The 7,531-nt window shown below is 39.2% G+C and overlaps 1 non-coding gene across 1 annotated transcript; it reads right to left on the bottom strand.

Annotated features, from left to right (window-relative positions):
- Nucleotides 1–5,783: 5,783 nt before the first annotated feature.
- Nucleotides 5,784–5,890, bottom strand: LOC112998052 (small nucleolar RNA R71). The gene has a single exon (XR_003263073.1). It is a non-coding gene; the product is annotated as a small nucleolar RNA R71 (small nucleolar RNA).
- Between the last annotated feature and the right edge of the window lie 1,641 nt (nucleotides 5,891–7,531).

The following is a 7,531-nucleotide window of genomic DNA, read 5'->3' as shown; positions in this document are numbered from 1 at the left end:
CTCCATCCAAACACACTCTTAAGGTAGTTGTCTGGCTTGTTATGCAAGGAACAAAACCAAACAACAAGGTTTTCCTTAGGCAAAATGATGACCATTTGCTAGTGTCCGCTGCAGTGGAGACGAATATGGGTTATTGTAGTATTATGCATTATTTAAATTCAGTTGTTTGACTTACCCATTCAGGTAGGCTCCAAGGTAGACATTGCATTTTGAACTCTGCATTCAACTCTTAATGTAACTTTCCGATTCAAATTGCGATTGCTCAGATCTCTGAATGGACTGTGGCTCGAGGAATCCATACACATCGGAATGCCCCGCTCGCATACTTGTCTTAGTCAGATGCCTATTGTTGTTAAGACAAAGTTAATTATGTATGAATTTAAAACAATAACTTAGGTAATTAACAATGAGGTAAATTGACTTACAGAATCCACAACTATGTAACAGATATGCTGAGACATTGACCACCATGTGCAATTTCATAGAGATCTTCGTGCTTGATGTACAATGGGAAGTCTTGATTAAACACCCCGAACACGGTAGCATCCCACATAACCTGGAGAGGCTTCAAGAAAAGCTGTGGGATGGTCAATGTCATCAGATATAGGGGATCATTGACCTCATGATCCAGCCTATCTAGAGGTTTTGTTGGAGACACAGCTGCTTGTTTATCGAACATAGTTAATTAACATAGTTTAATTACAGGGAACAATTCAATTGAAAAAAAGAAGCATATAATGAGAGTAAAATACCTATTCTGATACATGCTTCATGAGATGTGTCGGCCAAGAAAGGCAGGTGTTAAGTACCTGTCCCACTAAAATAACCTCGTGAGTGGGTATAGGAACGGGAGCCTCTGCATCTTTAACCTCCTCAACACCTACCTTGACTTGGCCATGCAACAAAGGGATGTTGTGAACCGCTGTGGATCCCTCATAAACTCTTCCTAGGGTAACCAGGCGGGAAGGATTGTCTTCGATGTACAACCCACATTTGTTTGAGTCACCCGTCTCTAGAACGGTCGACGAGGGATCAACACAACTCCCCTTTGTGCTAACACGAGCAGCTGAGGGACCAACCTCAGGCTCTGGAGGCAGTGAAGTCTCTGTGATTGGATCTGTGATTGCAACTGGGACTACATCTGGCTAAAGGATAACATCAGTTGCCGAGTCACTTTTTCTATGATCGACTCCTCCAGCTGGTCCCTGATTTGTTGAGTCAGCTGCTCGAGTTCTTCAGGAGGCATGGAGGAGGAACTGCAGGAGCTTTGTGGAGCCGATCCGAAGTATTGCTTGATGGTGACACCGACTCCAGCAGCACGCACACGGCCAGGGTGTTCTAGTCATCCAATGGCAACAGTCAGGAGATCTTGATGTCCATGGGGTACAAACAAACCCTGTGACGCCTGCTCCTCCAAAGAATCTTGTATAGAACACATATATTTTTCCAAGGAATTCACAAAATAAACAAAGATAATTACAATTCTTAATTGAAAATGACTTACAATCTTCTCAGCGATTTCCTTTGCTGCCTCAGACGTCATCTGCCCAGTTTTCTTGGTGCAGGCCATCTTCTACTTTACGTGTTGTCTGATGGGAGACAGAGGGTCAATGATGCCCTCAGTGCTTCCGGACTGAGCAGCTTCCTCCAGTATTTTCTTTGTCTTCTCAGCCATGAGCTTCTGTTCTAAATATTCATAACCCCCACGAGACAACACGTAGGGGGAGATGTTTTGCTTGCATGGCCTGTGCCTTTTTCCACACATCCTGAAAAAATTGAACATTAATGAAAATCATTACTACAATGAATTATAAGTGAAGTTTTTGTGGAAAACAATTAAAATGACAAAGAACATACCTCCCACGTGGGGTCTCTACGGGTCTGACAGAACTGAGTCCATTTCTCCTTGCCAATGCTGTATTTTTCACAGACAGTGTCCTCCACACCATCCTTGTCGGTTGCAAGTGCTCATTTCCTCGTCAAATCAGATTTAAACTACCTCCACCGCTCACTAACAGTTTGAAGAACTTTCTTCTTTGTCCTATTGTCAGAAGCTTCAAGGATTTCAAATTCCGCTTGACAAAAAATAAATTAGGGCAAATTGTTATCTAATAAAGAAAATCAAAGAAGAAAACTAAAATGCCTGAATATCCTCCCATATCAAATCCTTCTGAGCAGCAGGGACTTCCTTCCAGGTCTCGTATGTCACGTCGACCTTATCACGAGCGACAATCCCTAAATATGTTCTTGATTTCTTCTTGTGGGGACCGTCAGCCTTGCCAATCGTAGGATCGACGTGGACCACTGGTCTCTTTGCCCCAGGTGGTCTAGTGACCAAGGATCGTAGCCGTGTGGCTTTGCGTGTTCACTTCAACGTAGACGAAGACGCTGATGGTACTACAGGAGGAGGAGGAGGAGGAGGAGGCGAGGCAGGTGGAGTAGCCATGGTCCTATAAAGAGAAAAACTTGAGTTAGTTAATATTATCAAAAAACACAATATGAGTTATGTAAATCAATTTACCGAAATCAAATACATAATTAGAAAATTACATTATACAATGTTAATTAATTCTCCTTCATTATGATCATTACAATTAGCATCAACGTCGTCAGCTTCTTCTTCTCCGACGATGTTAGGAGTGATTTATGTGGACAAAGGACTAACATAAGTGTCTATGTATGTATCATCATCTTCTACATTAACACCAATTGTTTTCCCGTGTAGAACCACGCACTACCTTTCATTACAAGGGTCTTGCACATAAAATACTTTTTTAGCTTGTTCTGCCATGATGAAAGGGTCATTGTGGTAAGCTACTTTCTTTAGGTCTACCAACATAAATCCTACATCATCGATCCACACACCGGTGTTGCTGTCAACCCATTTACATTTGAAAACACATATAGTAAATTTGACATAGTTAAGCTCCCAAATTTCATCTATAAACCCAAAGTAAGGGAAGGAAGCTACACAGGGATTGTCATCATGCACACTTGCGAAGTGTTGAGATTCAGCCCTTAGGGTGACCCCGCTATTTTGCATTGTACTTTTGTCGTCTTGTGCTTTTGTGTAAAAGGAATACTTGATTATGTCGTATCCTTGCCAAGTTATAACATTTCTTTTAGGCCCATCTGCTAGTTTTCTTAATGTTTCTGAAGCATTTTCATCAGTAAAGATTGTATCTTTAAACCAATAAGAGAAAGTCTTGTTATGCTTTTTCAAGACCCAGTTCTTTGACATTTTTGGATTACTTTGTTTGACTATACCTTCATGCTGAAGTATGTATGGAAAAACTTCATTACTGTTTGATGTGCCATTATTTTCTCCTATTTCTCAACCCTTTTTGCACCATTTTAAGTACTGATTAGTCTTAATTGTCAAATTAATTAGACAATTTTATTATTTGGGCCTATTCAGCTAATTTGATGTTTTTATTCTAATTTCAGGAATTAATGAAGCATTGGGCTTGAATCCAGAATTGGGCTTGGGCTTGAATCCAGAATCGGGCTTGGACTTGAAGAGGGCAGACTATTTTATTCTACAAAATTTTATCTTATCTAGATATTATTTAGATTTGATCTCATCTAGATATTATTTCATCTAGATCTTATCTTATCTTATCTTATCTAGATTTTATTTTATTTTATTTATGGGCTTGGATTTAGAACAGATTTGTAACCTTTTGGGCTGGAAAAACTATATAACAGCACCAAGGTTCTAGTTTAGGCTCTCTCTCTTCTATCTCTCTCCGGTTTTCGTTTTTTAGTTTTAGGCTTTTCTTAGACACTTTTTCGTTTTGCAATTCTAGTTTTGACTTTTCCTTTTAGCAATAAAATTTCATTCTTCAATCTATAATTTCGTTCTCTATTGATTAATGGAAGGCTAAGTCTCCAGCGTTGCTTTCTCTCAAGGATCAAGCGCAGTTCTCTTTGAGGTTCTATTATTACTGTTAAATTCTGTTCAGTTTTTCCTCTTCACTAATTTCTGAATTTGTTGCTATTAATTCATGCATGCTTAGTGCTTGATTAATTGTCTCTACGCTTAATTACGTTCATGCTTAATGATCATTTATGATTAATTGGTGTATGTGTTGCTTACTCACATAATGAATGCCTTATGTTAAATTTTGGTTAGTAATTTAATTTAGGGTTGGATTAAGTGGTTGAACTGATAAAGGATAAACTCTCGTAACCTAGGATAAGAGACTTACTTGTGAATCAAGGGGAAACAACGTGTTTTAATTCTGATATTTTCTAATTTAATTTTACTCGTTGTTTAATTTACAAAAAAAAAAAAACAACCCCCCCCCCAATTCGTTACTATTTTCCTACTATCTGTTATGAACGTTTGGTTGATCATTGCTCGTTGGGAGACGACCTAGGATCACTTCCTAGTTACTGCAGTTTAATATTTATTTGATTCGGGTACGGCCTCGATCAAATTTGGCACCGTTGCTGGGGAGCAGTGTCCAAAGGTTCATAATAGCTAGTGTCGTGTTAGTGTTTAATTCTTTCGTGTTTTATGTTTAATTGTTAGTGTTGTGTTAGTGTTGTTTAGTGTCTTGGTATTTTGTTTAGTATGTGTTCTGTTTTAGTTTTTCTGTTCAGTGCTTCCCCTGTTTTAGTTTAGGGTGTTTTGCTGTGAATAGTGTTTTGCGACGGATTTAGCAACTACTTTTGCTTGCGGCAACACAGAGTAGTAGTGGAAATCATGTAGCGATGGATTTTAGCGACCACCCTTGCTGAATTATTTGGGATTTTTTGTTTTCGTAGCTGGAGTTGTTATTTTTGGCTGAATTTTTTTTGTGGTAACTTCTTTTAATCCATATTTTGTGGGAAAAATAGCTAGAGCCTTTAGTTTGGTCAGATTTGAAAGTTCCAAAAAAGTTGCAAATTTGATTTTTGTCAAAACTTCAAACGACCATAACTTTTCCTACGCGGTGGCAGCCTGCCATAGGCTAGCTGAGGTCTCCATCGTCCAAAAAAAGTGATTCTGTCAAAAGTTTTTTATTTTCCAAGTTTTATTCTCTTATTTTTCTTAACTTATCATTTTTAGCTTCTATAGTTAGACTTTGAATTTTCATTTGAAATTTTTTGTGCTATCTTCTCATCATTTTATAAGGTTGCTCACAAAATTTGAAGTCATTTGGATATCATTTAATGGTAGCTGTAGTTCAAAATTGCACTATTACTTGCATAAGAAGGCAACTAGTTGTGCATGCTGAATATAGTGTATGACTAGAGGCAATCCATCTGACTTACAACCCTTTGATCCTGAGATAGATAGGACATTTCATAGATTAGTTAGACATCATTTAGTACCTTTTGAGCATCCTGAGCATTCTGTTATTGGTGATTTTGAGCATTATAGTTTTGAACATTCTGATTTTGAACATTCTGAGAACATGGCACAACCTCCACCCTGTGAGAGGACTCTAAGGGAAATGGCTGCACCTGATTTCACCTATGAAAGCTTGTGCATCCAATACCCTGATGAGGATGTCCCATATGTTCTTAAAACTGGAATGATCCATTTGCTTCCAAAGTTTCATGGCCTCGCAGGTGAAGACCCGCACAAACATCTGAAAGAATTCCATATTGTCTGCTCCACCATGAAACCCCCAGATGTTCAGGAGGATCACATATTTCTGAAGGCCTTTCCTCATTCTTTAGAGGGAGTGGTGAAGGATTGGCTTTATTACCTTGCTCCACGATCCATCATGAGCTGGGATGACCTCAAAAGAGTATTCTTAGAAAAAAATTTCCCTACTTCCATGACCACGACCATCAGAAAGGATATTTCAAGCATTAGACAACTCAGTGGAGAAAGCTTATATGAATACTGAGAGAGATTTAAGAAACTATGTGCCAGTTGCCCTCAGCACCAGATTTCTGAGCAGCTTCTCCTCCAATATTTTTATGAAGGACTCAGTAACATGGAGAGAAGTATGATAGATGCTGCCAGTGGTGGAGCCCTTGAAGACATGACCCCTGCTAAAGCCAGAAATTTAATTGAGAAGATGGCTTCAAACTCCCAGGAATTTAGTGCCAGAAGTGATGCTATTGTCATTAGAGGAGTGCATGAAGTAGCCACGAATTCATCTTCATCAGCCGAGACTAAGAAGCTTGAAGGTAAACTAGATGCCTTGGTTAACCTGGTAACCTAGCTGGCCATGAATAAAAAATTTGCACCTGTCGCCAGACTCTATGGTTTATGCTCCTCTGCCGACCACCACACAGACCTTTGCCCTTCTGTGCAACAATCTGAAGCAATTGAACAGCCTGAAGCTTATGCTACAAACATCTACAACAGACCTCCTCAACCTCAGCAACAAAATCAGCCACAACAGAACAATTATGACCTCTCTAGCAACAGGTACAATCCCGGGTAGAGGAATCATCCCAACCTTAGATGGTCGAATCCTTCACAACAGTAGCAGCAACAACAACAACCTTATTTTCATAATGCTACTGGCCCAAGCAGACCATACGTTCCTCCACCAATCCAGCAGCAACAACAGTAACAGCCCCAGAAACAACAAACAGTTGAGGCTCCTCCGCAACCTTCCCTTGAAGAACTTGTGAGGCAAATGACTATGCAAAACATGTAGTTTCAACAAGAGACAAGAGCCTCCATTCAGAGCTTAACTAATCAGATGGGACAATTGGCTACACAGTTAAATCAACAACAGTCCTAGAATTCTGACAGATTACCTTCTCAATCTGTCCAAAATCCCAAAAATGTGAGTGCCATTACATTGAGGTCAGGAAAGCAGTGTCAAGGACCTCAACCAGCAACATCTTCTTCATCTGCAAATGAACCTGCCCAACTTCACTCTACTCCAGAAAAAGATGATGACAAAAATTTAAAGAGTAAGTTACCTAACAATTTCTATGTAGGTGAACCTTCCATTGGTAATTCTGATTTACAGAAGCAGCATATCCCTCTTCCATTCCCTCCAAGAGCAATTTCCAACAAAAAATGGAAGAGGCAGAGAAGGAGATCTTGGAAACATTTAGAAAAGTATAGGTAAACATACCTCTGCTGGATGCAATAAAGCAAATTCCAAGATATGCTAAATTCTTGAAGGAGTTGTGCACTAATAAGCGGAAGCTTAAAGGAAGTGAAAGAATTAGTATGGGCAGAAATGTCTCCGCATTGATTGGTAAATTTGTTCCCTAAATCCCTGAAAAATGTAAAGATCCAGGTGTATTCAGCATACCTTGTATTATAGGGAACAATAAGTTTGACAATGCCATGCTAGATTTAGGAGCTTCTGTTAGTGTAATGCCTCTGTCTATTTTTAATTCTCTATCTCTTGGTCCCTTGCAGTCAACTGATGTGGTAATTCATTTAGCTAATAGAAGTGTTGCCTATCCTGCTGGTTTCATAGAGGATGTCTTAGTTAGAGTTGGTTTTCCCTGTTGATTTTTATATTTTGAATATGGAGGAGGGATTTTCTAAAGGATAAATTCCCATCATTCTAGGCAGACCTTTTATGAAAACTGCTAGAACTAAGATAGATGTATA

Source organism: Glycine max, chromosome 1, assembly GCF_000004515.6.
Source record: "Glycine max cultivar Williams 82 chromosome 1, Glycine_max_v4.0, whole genome shotgun sequence".
NCBI classification, from domain to species: Eukaryota; Viridiplantae; Streptophyta; class Magnoliopsida; order Fabales; family Fabaceae; genus Glycine; species Glycine max.
This window is presented reverse-complemented; position numbering and strand designations above follow the sequence as displayed.